Here is a 4551-nt window from a genome sequence, read left to right as displayed (position 1 = left end):
TGTTTGTACATATATATATATATATATATATGTACAAACAAGACCCTCAAACAGAGACTAATGCATCCTAAGGACAGAACCCCCAGACCAAACAAGAGCAGAGTGGTGTCTGCAGCTCAACACAGTGAGGAATGATCTGTTCTTTATATTGGAGAAACCAAACAACCTCTTCACAGATGCATGGCCCAACATAGGAGAGCGACCTCCTCTGGACAAGACTCTGCGGTACATCTACACCCTATGGACAAAGGACATTCTTTGGAGGACAAGAATGTTCACAGTTTGGACTTAGAAGACAGGTGGTTTCAGCTTTCAAAAACCTACAATGCAGCAATTTAGTTGATGCCTTCCCTCTATCATTGCGGCCCCCACCTCCTTTAAAGGAGAGCGGAGGACCTCGCCTATTTAGCCGGGCCAACAATCCTATTTAACAACCTCCCTTTCAGACACTTAGACGGCTATGGGGCATTGCAGGCTAAAGAAGAAGCCAAATAACCCCCATTCCTAAGGGGTGGACCGTTTCAATTTGCGTGTTTTCCAAACAAAATCAAGGTTTTGATGGGCTGCTGTATAAAATCTTGAACTCAATGCTACTCTAGACATTTGAATTGAAAAAGCTTTCTGGATGGGAAGAAAAACATCTTTAAACTTGGAAACAAAGTCCAGTAAATTGTTCTTAACTGTCCTTTTTTTTTGGGCAAACTTTTAGGACACATTTTCTGACAAACTGTTTAAAAATTCAACTGGATAAAAAAAAGTTACTCCAGGAATGCTTCTCATCCAGAGCAGATTTCCAGATTTCCCTGATTTAGGTTTGACACCTGCTCCTTTCAGCCTTCAGCAGAGATGTTTTAATCTTTGTACTTCATGGAGACTCAGTCCTCATCTTCCAAACCATAACAACTCCTGTTGTAGAAGGTTAGGCTGTAACACTAGAGACGTCCAGCAGGTGGAGTCAACAAGCCACAGAAAGCAAAACATATCTGATTGCTTCCATGGAGTGAATGACCTAGGGATAGTTTTAAGCTTGCAACCATATAACCAGGAAACCTCTAGTTAAATATCAACTTTTATAACCTTCTGTGTAAAAGGGAACAGCCACAGCTCACCACTGAAATACCTTTAAAACCTCTGAGCTGGAACCTGGGAGGAAGGTTCTGATCCAGAAAGTAAGAGAGCAGCAACAAATGTTAGAGAGAATATAAAATCATTCATTTTTCACATATTTTATCATTTATATTACAATGCTATATTATTTCTCATTTACAGCACATTATTTAGCTATATAGATCCCTATAAATCTTACTGTGTATCTTTTTATTTTGTCTCCTTTTTGCTTTTTTTCCCTCCAGCCTTTTTATTTGAATGTTCTCTTTTTTATAATTTTTAATTATGCTAATAATGTTGGTTGACCTTCATTAGGTCAGTCAGGGGGAAGCTACCAGCTCTGTCAGCTGTTCCATTGTCCCTCCGTCTAGACAGAAAAAATTATAAAATATTTAGTAAATTAAATATAACAAATCTACTTGTCTATTTTGTGTATTATGTGTGTTTATGTATTTGGGCCATTTACTTTTCTTTCTCATCATAACAAAGTTGGTGTGCCTGAGTCAAGTGTTTTCACAGATAAACCAATTTTCTGCAGCATGAAATAAAAGTAACACTTCTAAAGAAGAAAAAAGATTAAAGCAGGAAAATAAATGGTTGTAATTTTGGTCAAGCATATATTTTGGCTTAACTAAATACTATGACAGGAAAACAAGAAGAGCAGCTCTGCATTCTTCAGCTGGGTGGGTAGTTGGTGCTTAATTATTCAATTTAAATAAGTTACTTTAAAACTAATTACTGTACTTGAAACCTTTTTTTCAGTATTTACGGGAGCAAATAGGCAATTCCCAAAGTGAGTAACTTCACTGCATAAAGAAAAAGCACCTACAGTTTATGTTAAGTCACAAATACTTGACTACTTATAGTTTCATGAATTCTATGCTGAAAAAATTAAGATTTAGAAAAGTGTTTATTCTGCTTGAATTTGCTGCTGTCTATGTGTTAACCTTTTTCCATTCATATTTCCAAACAACTTTATATACGTTCTCTTTTTAGCACATTTTAATCATTTAATAATATGTTTTAATAACCCTTTCAGTACTTGAAGCCTTTTTAATGTTTTTTTTAAATATTATTTAGCTATTTTTCGCTTTACTGGAATAACTAGTTATTGGATAGTATAACCACTTTTACAGGTTAGTACAGTTCATTCTACTTTAGTAGAACTCCCATTTCTATGCACACTTCAGAAGTTGAAGTATGGCAGGAAATTATGTGATTCACTTTTTCAAAATAAAATTACCATAATTATTTTTTGGTTAGACTATGGCGAAATGTAAATATTCAGGAGTTTTGACCCATCCAAAAATGTTTAAAGGTAAATATTTTGCCTTTTATTTATATTATACTCACTTTTTAAGTTCAAACAGCGCTAAGGTAAATGTTGAGTGTTTTATTTTGAAAGGACAAACCCGGAAACCACGGTGACGACCTTAGCCGCTCCAAACTCAGGTGCGCGTGGCGGTGACGGAGACCGTGAAGCTGCGGCGAACTTCATAGAAGAAGCAGGTAGGAAGTTTGATGATAATGAGCAGCTAACTCCTGACCATCATGGCGGCCGGAGCGCTCACCTCCTTCCTTCCTTCCTTCCTTCCTCAGTTAGAGCAGAACGGAGGAAGTCTGCTTCATTCTCAGAGAAAAGTTGCCATTATTTAGCTGCCTCTGAATTTCATTGAACCTCAAACAGCGCGCAGCTTAAAAACTTTGCTGTTAATACCAGAGTAATACCAACCCTGTTTATTTGGTGTTTAGATCCCGCGGGCTGCTACCGTTTAAATTCTTTATTTGTTCTTTATGGAGGTTTTAGTGGGTAAAGTAGAGCATTAATAAAGCTTTTCACTTCGCTTCGTCACTTTGGTGGAGCAGAAAGTCAAAGGAACGATTTTCATTCAGCTTTTTGGATAATATTTGTTCATATTAACAGTTTTGAAGGCGCGCGCGCAGCGGTTTAGGCTAGGGTCCTCGTGCAGGTGCAGCGCGCGCCCTCAGCTGGCTGGCTGTAGGGGGTCAGGGCGTCCTGCTCTGATAAGGAGCAGAGAGGCTGTATATCCAGGCCTGCCTGGTGGAAATAAACAGTTAAACAACAACCTGAAGCCACTCCAATGGTTTCTACTGTTGTTAATCTATGAAATACATCATCAGATAAATCTCATAATTACTAGTTTGTTTTTAGGCTTATGTCAGTCTGCCAGTTTCTGATGGTCTTACAGGTTTTCCCATCAAACTTTTAAGCTTTTCCCAGCTTAAATCTCTCACTTCAAGATACTTTTCTGCACCTTTCACTATTATTTTGATTTTGTTCGTTTTTTTTGTCTATATCTGTTTTATTTATTTATTTATTTTTAATAATTCTAATTCCCCCTTTCTCTCCTAAAACTTTATTTTAAAAGAATCCAAAGGTGTTTTTCGTCCATTAGGGATCCATAACAGCAGTAAAGGTGTGTCTGAGAAATCGCTGCTAAACAGGTTTATTCTATTTTAGAACAGGCGAAAGGATCACAAAGATCATTTTTTAGTTTCTGCCTTAATCCAGCAGACTGTCTGCATTTTACTGACAACCAAACCTGCTAAGATCAAAGCAGAGCTACTTTGCTGTGATGAACTTCATATTTCTGCTAAATCCCAGCCTTAATGGGCTCCTTGTATTTTAAACTGTTGCATTTCTATGGTTATGGTTAAAAAAAACAGCCTTTTGCCACTGAAGGATCACACCAACCATGCTCCAGTTGTGTGTATGTGTATGTAGCTATATATGAGGGCTGAGGCAATTAACTGGATTAATCAATTATTGAAATAATCATCAACTAATCTAATAATCAATTAATTGTTAAATTGAGTATAGAGAATCTAAAACATACATTTAGTGTATGTTTAGATGATGGGTGGATTGATGGGTGATGGATGGATTGATGGGTGATGGATGGATGATGGGTGGATTGATGGGTGATGGATGGATGATGGGTGGATGATGGGTGGATGGGTGGATGATGATGGATGGATGGATGATGGGTGGATGATGATGGATGGGTGGATTGATGGATGATGGGTGGATGGATGGGTGATGGATGGATGATGGATGGATGGGTGGGTGATGGATGGATGATGGGTGGATGATGATGGGTGGGTGGGTGATGGATGGATGATGGGTGGATGATGATGGGTGGATGGATGATGGATGGATGGATGATGGGTGGATGATGGATGGATGGGTGGGTGATGGATGGATGATGGATGGATGGATGGATGATGGGTGGATGGATGGATGGGTGGATGATGGGTGGATGGATGGGTGATGGGTGGATGGATGGGTGATGGATGGATGATGATGGATGGATGGATGATGGGTGGATGGATGGATGGATGGATGGATGATGGGTGGATGGATGGGTGATGGGTGGATGGATGGATGATGGACGGATGATGGGTGGATGGATGGATGATGGG

The 4551-nt window shown here is 38.8% G+C and overlaps 1 protein-coding gene across 1 annotated transcript in view; it reads left to right on the top strand.

The window, feature by feature from the left end:
* The first annotated feature begins 2542 nt into the window (after positions 1–2542).
* Positions 2543–4551, top strand: part of LOC107094155 (long-chain-fatty-acid--CoA ligase 1-like) — a 27782-nt gene continuing 25773 nt past the window's right edge. Inside the window, exon 1 of the mRNA XM_015389596.1 lies at positions 2543–2616. The gene's annotated coding sequence lies outside the window, so the exon portion shown is untranslated. The remainder of the gene's footprint in view (positions 2617–4551) is intronic.

Source organism: Cyprinodon variegatus, unplaced genomic scaffold (assembly GCF_000732505.1).
Source record: "Cyprinodon variegatus isolate N-32 unplaced genomic scaffold, C_variegatus-1.0 Scaffold467, whole genome shotgun sequence".
In the NCBI taxonomy this organism is placed as follows: domain Eukaryota; kingdom Metazoa; phylum Chordata; class Actinopteri; order Cyprinodontiformes; family Cyprinodontidae; genus Cyprinodon; species Cyprinodon variegatus.
The sequence above is the reverse complement of the archived record's forward strand: the minus strand, read 5'-3'. Positions and strand labels throughout refer to the sequence as shown.